The sequence below is a fragment of the Neophocaena asiaeorientalis genome, unplaced genomic scaffold (genome assembly GCF_003031525.2).
Source record: "Neophocaena asiaeorientalis asiaeorientalis breed wild unplaced genomic scaffold, Neophocaena_asiaeorientalis_V1.1 scaffold275, whole genome shotgun sequence".
Taxonomy (NCBI): Eukaryota; Metazoa; Chordata; class Mammalia; order Artiodactyla; family Phocoenidae; genus Neophocaena; species Neophocaena asiaeorientalis.
The window spans coordinates 6,946,696-6,955,169 of NW_020173679.1; positions in this window are offsets into that span (position 1 = coordinate 6,946,696).

The window sequence follows — 8,474 nt, forward strand, 5'->3', positions numbered from 1 at the left end:
CGGGTAGGGGGGTGGGGGGTGGGAGCTGTGCTGGCTGAAGGGGGTCCGATGGGAATCCTGGGCCAGGAATATCAGTGATGCTGTGATGGAGCCTAGGGATTATGACGCTCAGTCCAGGCTGTGAGCCAGACAACCACCCCCCAGGAGAACTTGGCCGTTAACCCCCCTCCCTGACCCTGTGTCTCCTTCTCGCGTGTGAAAGTGATGCATTTGAGCCACCATATGTGGTAGAGATGTCTCAGGGGTTCTCTAAGCCTTTGATTCTAACCTCACTTTTAAAAAATATTTGTTAAGCTATTTTGAAAACTGTAGGTGAAAACAACAGACACTCTCAAATGCGTCCTCTACACGCTTTTAACTCGGGCACAACCCCACAATAACCTGGCCTTCGCCCGGGTCACTGCAGAGTGTTCCAGGGATGCGAGGTGAGCAGTTTAAAAGAACTGTTGCCATTTGCAGCTACTTATTGACATGTTCCAGGATTTTCTGGACACCAACGACCAAAGCCTGTTAGAGGCCCGGTCTCATACCGACAAATGCAACTGACATCCATAGCCTGCTTTTATACCATTGAAGACAGCTTCTTCTTTCTCTTTGACTTACTGTAAAATGGGCAATATGGTACATTGGGGGCATAACAGTGGTCACACAGCATCTCCATGGAGGAGAAGCTGAAGAGAGTCTGACGGCATGTAGGGCTTGAAACTGTATCTGCACGAAACGGAGAACGTTTTGGTTTGGGGAAGAGATTATTGGTGGTGTTGGTGAGGTGCTACACCGCTCGTAAAATGCTGCCTTTATTGATTTTATATGTTGGGATTGTGGATAAGATTTCATGGGAAATGATTCGTACTGCGCAAAAAATAATGGGGGGCGCACTAGGGGAAGACCACTGGATCACTGGGTTAGATTAGATGGTCTCGAGGGCTCGGTCTGCCAAGGGAGCCCAGGAATTTATGATCCACAGTGACAAGACTCCTCCATCTGTCTGTCTATCCAACTGACAGCCCCCTGTGGGGAGGGATGACACATCATATCCTCCAGGTTCTGGAGTGATCCCCCAGGGACCAGGGACAGGAATTGTGAAGTAGCATGGATTCAGAGGACATATTTGTGAATGTTCAAAGACAAACGTGGGAATTCCCTGGCGGTCCAGTGGTTAGGACTCTGCGCCTTCACTGCCGAGGGCACAGGTTCAATCCCTTGTCGGGGAACTAAGATCCCGCAAGCAGCTCGGCCAAAAAAAAAAAAAAAAAAGACAAAACACAGCCATGCGTGCCCATTCCTGGGCCATCCCTCCCTCTCACTCGCTTTTGGAGGAGCTCTGCCTTGCTTTGGTCACCTCTCTAACCGTGACTGACCCCCAGCACCCAGATGAAACCCTAACCCACCGAGCCGCTGGGAGGGGCATCCTGAGACCAGTACAGGGGTCTCTGGGATGACTGGGACACTTCTATCTTTCAAGGGCTCTTCAGAAAGGGGTGCACAGTGCTGGGGGTCAGGGATCTGAACAGGAAGGGGCCCTGATTCCTGCCACTCCCCTGGCCACAGCTCAGGTCTTGAAAGGACCCTCCACATGGAAACATCCTAACCCTCTTTAGCTCATAAGAAACTGGAAGGTAGCTGCCTTCTGCTAAACCTGGACCAGAAGGGACCTCTACCCCTGAGAGGCCAAGACACATCTCCAAGGGGATCTTGCTCCCTTAAGAGAACCCAGCCTTCCTCTCGGGCAATCTGGGAGCCAGTATTCTTAGCCACAGGTGATGAGCTCTCCCGGCTCATGGGGGAAGTGGGTCTGGAGTTTTGTGGCCTGCTGGGCATCTCTGGGGACCCTGACACTAAGGGCTGAATTCTGTCCTTCACAGTAGCTGCCTCAGGCCAGACTGGACTCTGTGTAGGTGCCCCCTTATCGCAGAACTCTTGCCACATTCCCTGCCATGTTTCCAGTAACACAAACATTCTTCGGTGCTGCTGTCTGCCCAGGCCCCAGCTTATCACCCAAACATCCTCCACTTTGTGGTCAGAAGAACAAATCGGACACTAGCATTCCTGCTTAAAACTCTTCAGTGGACATTTCCGCAACTCATACAGCAGACAAGAGATTAACTCCTTAATATATAAAGAACTCTCACTCCACTCTCATCCCTGGGAGCCCTGGGGGCAGTGTTTGTATGCCCAGAACCCCAGGTCAGTAGCGCTTAGGACAGATTTTGTGAGATGCAGGAATTCTCTCGGATTTTGTTTCCATACTGCCGTGAAGATTTTAGGAATGCTCTAACTTGGAATTATCTGCCTGACTCTTCCCTCTGGCACCTCCTCATGACTTGACTGGACACTTCCTGGAATGGCTGGAATCAGACAATGGAGGTGGCCATCCCCAGGTACCCTCTTCTGCTCTTAGAACAGTTGACAGTGGGGCCACCTGGTAGTCAGCTCCACAAACCTGGAACTCCAGTTGGGGTCTTAGAGCATCTAAGACAGCAGGTTCCCGTCTTCTTTAGGGGGAGTGGATTCCCCCAGGGCTGGAAAATGAGTAGTTGTAATTGTTCAATCAAAATAGTTATGTCTCATAATTCAAAAAGAGTCATGTACCCCAATGTTCATTGCAGCTCTATTTACAATAGCCAGGGCATGGAAGCAAGCTAAGTGTCCATCGACAGATGAATGGATAAAGAAGATGTGGCACATATATACAATGGAATATTACTCAGCCATAAAAAGAAACGAAATCCAGTTATTTGTAGTGAGGTGGATGGACCCAGAGACTGTCATACAGAATGAAGTAAGTCAGAGAGAGAAAAACAAATGCCGTATGCTAACGCATATATATGGAATCTAAAAAAACAAAAAAAGGTTCTGAAGAACCTAGGGGCAGGATAGGAATAAAGACACAGATGTAGAGAATGGACTTGAGGACATGGGGATGGGGAAGGGTAAGCTGGGACGAAGTGAGAGAGTGGCATGGACATATATACACTACCAAACGTAAAATAGATAGCTGGTGGGAAGCAGCCGCATAGCACAGGGAGATCAGCTCGGTGCTTTGTGACCACCTAGAGGGGTAGGATAGGGAGGGTGGGAGGGAGACGCAAGAGGGAGGAGATGTGGGGATGTATGTACATGTATAGCTGATTCACTTTGTTATACAGCAGAAACTAACACACCATTGTAAAGCAATTATATTCCAATAAAGATGTTAAAAAAAACAAAAAACAAAAATAGTTATGTCCTCAATGACAGTGGGGGAGAGGAGGGGGATCCTAAATTCTTGGGCTGGGCTCTTCCCAAGTCAATTTGGGGCTAGATTCTGTCTCCCTAGCCCCTCCCACGATCCTCCCACCATCACACCTCATCGTGAGTCATAATTTCCCTGTCTGTGAAATGGGATTATTAGCCTGTCATGAGATTTGACTATTTAGGAAATGAGGACTTCTGTGTGATTGGGGAAGGGGAGGTTTCCAGGTATGGAAGGAACTCAGGCAGTGTAGGTGGGATGGAAGGCAGCAAAGATGAGCTTCCTGGAAGGGGGGAGGGGAGATAAGAGTTGAAACATCTGCCCTGGGGGGTACTCATCGGTGGATTGGCCTTGACAGTCCTGAGCTAGTCCCTACCCATCTCCCCTGCCGCCCTGAGGCTCTGTGCCCCCAAAGTGCCACCTGTCCAATAGGAAGGGGCCTCTCAGCGCCCGCTAGGCCTCAGAACAGCCAGAGCCCCACCTACCCCTCCACATGCCTTTGTGCCAACCTGGCCTCACACAGAGAACTCTGCCTCTTGACCCGTGGAGCCCCAGGGTGGAGACTGCCAGGGACAGTGAACCAGATAGTCACCACTTGCTGAGCTCCTCTGGGTGCAGGACCTGGATGCCATCCAAGGGAAACTGCTCTAGTCTGAAGACCTTGTCCCTGCTTCTGGAAATTGCCAGTCTGACTGGGGACAATAGCCTGGCCCTGGGGAGCTCCCACTGTAACAGGGAAGATCTTGGTCTTGCCTTGGAGGACTCTTAGACTGATGAGACACGGCTCCTGTCCTCAGGGAGCTCTCAGTCTGAGCAAGAAAAGCAGCCCCTGCCCCAGGAAGCCTCCAGTGTAACAGGGGAGACCCTGTTGCTGCCCTTAGGGATTTCCCAGTCTGATAGGGGAGACACAGCTCTGGCCTTGGATGTTCCCAGAACATGGGGAAAACATACACTTCGCTGCAGGGAGCTTCTATTCTGTGGGCAAAGACACAGTCCTTGCCCTCCGGGTGTCCCCACTCTGACCTGGCAGGGAGGCCACAGACCTAATGAAAGATTGAGGCACAGATGTAATTATTATTGATTCAAACACAAAAATGTCAGCCCAAATCCATTACGCTGAGCCATGGGAGAGCCCCCCCTGACCAGAGCGGAAAGAGCTGTGTTTGACCTTGGGCAAGTCATTTGACCCCTCTGAGCCTCGGTTTCCTCTCCTGTAAAATGCTGGAGGTTGCGAGAATGAGGGGAGGCAAAGGTATACAGAGTGAGTGGTACCCAGTAAGGGTGCAATAAACAGTAGCTGTTGTCATTATGAGGAGGGGAAAGAGCGGGAGTGGGGCTTGGGGGTGGGTTCCTGGAAGTGTTTGTGCATCTGTGCCTGCGTGTGCATGGGGGCAGGCACAGGTGGCCACGTCCTCAGTCCTTGGTGGGGTGATGGATGGCTTCGGTGGGGCAGGTCAACACAGGCCCAGGCCAGCCTGGAGGGGACCATTGTCTTGGCAAATGAGGTTTGGCTTTCCGCAGGGGCAGCACCATCTGCTTTTATTATTTCCAACAGCAGCCTTGGGAATTCCCACCCCCCTGAGGCCTCACACCTCGAAAAAACTGATGTAGGGCTGTTGTTTTGCGGGGAGGGAGCGGAGTCCTACCTCCTGCTACATTACAGGTACTCGCCACCCCTCCTCCTCTCCTAAGCCATCCTCCTGGCCCCCTATTCCCAAAATTTCATTATCTTGGCTCCCAGACAATTTGGTTGCACCCATCACTTAATCGAGTGACAAAATGCCCACTGTCAGTTCTGGCAGAGGTCAGTGTGGAGTAGAAAGACACCTGGAGTCAGACAAGCCTGGGTGTGAATCCTGGCTCCAGCATTTAATAGCTGTGTGACCCTGGGCAAGTCAATTAACCTCTCCGGGCTTCAATCCCACATCTGAAAAATGAATGTTTGTTCGGGTGTCATTTCTAGAGTATCAACTACTCTAGGCTTAGAGCTTTATATGTATTACCTAGTTTATAATTCAGCCCATTGAAGTGGACAATACTTTTCAGGTAATAACAATAGTAACAATGGTTCAACATTGGGACAAAGATTTGAAGGATTTGCTCAAGGTTACACAGTAGAGTGAGTGGTAGAGCTGGGATTTGAACCTGTGGCCACCTGACTCCAAAGGCAGACTCTTTGACCACGCCTCATGCTGACTCGGTAACTAATACTAGTGCTGACGCTGTGACTTTCAGGGGTGACACGTGGTGGGGGCCTTAACCCAGAGCCTGGCACAGAGGGGGCCCCTAAAAACTTGAGGTCTGCAATTACTTTATCCCAACTGCTCTGGATTCTAGCACCGGTACCCCTACACTCACTCAGGGATGTGTCCCAGATGGTCAGTGCCAGGCCATGGTGTTGCAGTGTGCGAGGCTGCCAAAGCTGGGAACTGGTATGAGGGGGGCAGGGCCTCTAGTGGCAGGGTCCTTCCTGGGGAGGCCTGTGTTCCATTGGCTACGGTGGCCCACGTGAGAGGAAGGGCTGGGGTAGGACAAGCAGAGGGCCTGGAACAGCAAGAGAGGCGGATGGCACCTGAATGGGCCAGTGGAGAGATGTTAGTATGACACCGCCCCATCCCGGGAACATGCCCAGCTCGTGCTCTTCCCAGGCTGTGGAGTCAGGGAGGCCAGGATGCAAACCCCAGCTCTGCCACATTTCTGGCTGAGGCAAGTGAAGGTCCAGGTCACGTAGCTGCTAAGCTAGTCTGCTGAACTTGGGCAGTCAGTTCCCTGTCTAGCCGATTTCCTCTGTTCACATCAGGCACAGAAATCATCCTCATCTTCTGGAGGCGTGCAGAGCCCCCAGTACCACAGGGACTTTCCAGGAGGCTTGCTCCCCGCTCCACAACCTCACCAGTCTGCCCTAGGGCCAACTCTGCCCCTGGCCAGCAGGACCCAGTGGAACCCACGGATAACCTGTGGCTTGCAATTGTCAGTTCATTCCTATCTCCTGGGCCAAGGATTCCATATATTAGAACAAATATGGACAGAGCACGTGCTGTGCTGCTGTGTGCCTGCTGCGTCTCAGGCACTGGAAACCCAAGTGGAACAGGACCCAGCCCCGCCCAGGGAAGTGCAGACCACGGGAGAGACAGGGAGGCAAGGGGGGGCAGGAGGGCTCCCCACAGGAGGGGCCATCTGACCTTGGCCTGCAAGGGGAGACATTTTAGTTAGAGGGGAGAGCCCTAGCAAAAGCTCGGAGGCAGTCAGGGCGTGGAGATGATCGGCCCTCCGTCATGGCTGAAACCCAAGATGCCGACAGGGGGTGTGATGGGAGGCAGGGAGCATAGTTAATTTAGTGGAAACAGGGAGCTATGGAGGGATTTAGGGATGCGAAGCAGGGTGAATTGAACGGTGGGAAGGGAGGCAGAGAAAGTGGCAGAAAGGATTGTGAGCAGGAGTCTGGATGGGGTGTGTGTGTGTGTCTGTGTGTGCGTGTGTGTGTCTGTGGGTGTTTCCAGTCCCATTCTTGCCTCTCTAAAGAGAAAGGCACTAGTTGCTAGCTCTGGCTGTGGCTGAAAAAAAAGCTCAGCTAGGGGAACCGAGAACTTTCCAGCCGGGAGAAGATGTCCCTCTTCCGAAGTTGCCCTCATTATGGCCCTAAGCCCACATCACTGCCCGACTCCTGGGGTGGTGTGTCACCTGTCGCGATGACACAGGCGACGGTCAGAGGGTTTGGGTGATTACACAACAGGTGCAGGGTCCAAAAGACAATCCCCCCCAGAGGAAAGGAAATGGCTCGTGAGCGAAAGCCATGAAAAAGGAAATGGGTGCAAGACAGAGATTCAGAATTGGGAATGAGTCACATGGATGCCTCACGATCAATGACCAGCTGTTGGTAACATCGACACAGCCACATTGATCTCATTTTGAAAGCAGACACTCTTTTCTTTCTGATTTTTAAGCTCCGATTTTAGGACAAGCAGAGAGGAGGAGGGAGAGAAAGAGAGAAGAGTGCCAGTAACAGTGTGTAGGGGGAGGTGACCATGATACGGGAGGGGCCACAGTCAGGTTTCTCTGCAGTGTCTCTAAGCCTCAATTTTTGATCCATTTCCCCCTTTCTGTGGACCCCCTATCCCCACCCCACCCAGGGACTGGGACTGTAGAATCCCCCGTGGCCACCGAGTGTGTGCCTCGCTGGCATCCGATATGTTTTTTTCACTGCTTTCACATATATCCCTATAGGTAGGTGCTATTATCCCCGTTTTATGAAGGGGGCACTGAGGCTCAGAGAAGTGCGTCCCTTTGTCCAAGGTCACCTCAGCCTCCGTCTGCCTGACCCCAGAGGGGTGGTACTGAACCAGTACTGGGACACTTCTTGCATGCCACCAGGCTGGGAGGTGGGCAGCATGGAAGACGGCTCCATGCAAGAGAGACCAGACAGAGGCGAGGGCAGAGGGAGCACGCAGTGTAGTAAGGCAAGACTTGGCGGGAAACCCAAGAAGTCTCACCACTCAAACCTTGGCTCCCGCAGGAGCCTGAGACCCCGGCGCGCGGTTGGAGAAGAGCCAGCAGTGGAGAGGGAGGGAGCCTGAGCCGGGGCCAGAAGAGCGAGGCCAGCGCTGTCGGGGTTGCTAGCGCGAGGAACTGGGCAGTGCTGGCGGGGGGCGCAGCCGGAACCTCCCTCTACCTGCAACACACCCCAGCCCCGTAGGCAGCCTCGAAAGAAGCAGAGGGCACTCCTGCCAGCTCTGTCCGGAGCTTAGGGAATCTTCCAATCTTCTTCAAACGATGTCAGATTGGGGTCCCCAGCCTGAGAGACCACCGGGAGACTCAGAGACAGAGAGACAAAGAGAGACCGGGTCCCAGAGGGAGAAGGCTAGTGCCGAGGAGGAGAGTGGGCGAGAGCCGCGTCCGGAAGAGGGCGGCAAGGGCGCACGCTAGGCAGTGTCAGAACGTGGAAAAGTGAGTGTCCGGCGAAAGGGGGGCGGATGAGGGGCCCAGGAGCAGAGCCAGGAGCCGAGGGGAGACGCGGCGAGGAGCGGAGGCGGCGGACCCACTGACCGACGGGTCCGAGGGCCGGGAGGGCAGGGAGGAAAGCAGCATCCTCACCTCCAGCCTCAGTCCCCGGTGCGCCCCGCCCCTGAGCGCTCCAGGTAGCCCACCTTTGTCCCGGCGCGCAGCCAGGTGAGGCGGGAGGGCGGAGCCAGGGGCGGGCCAAGGCCAAGCCTTACCTGTCCAACCGGCGGGGCAGGGGCCG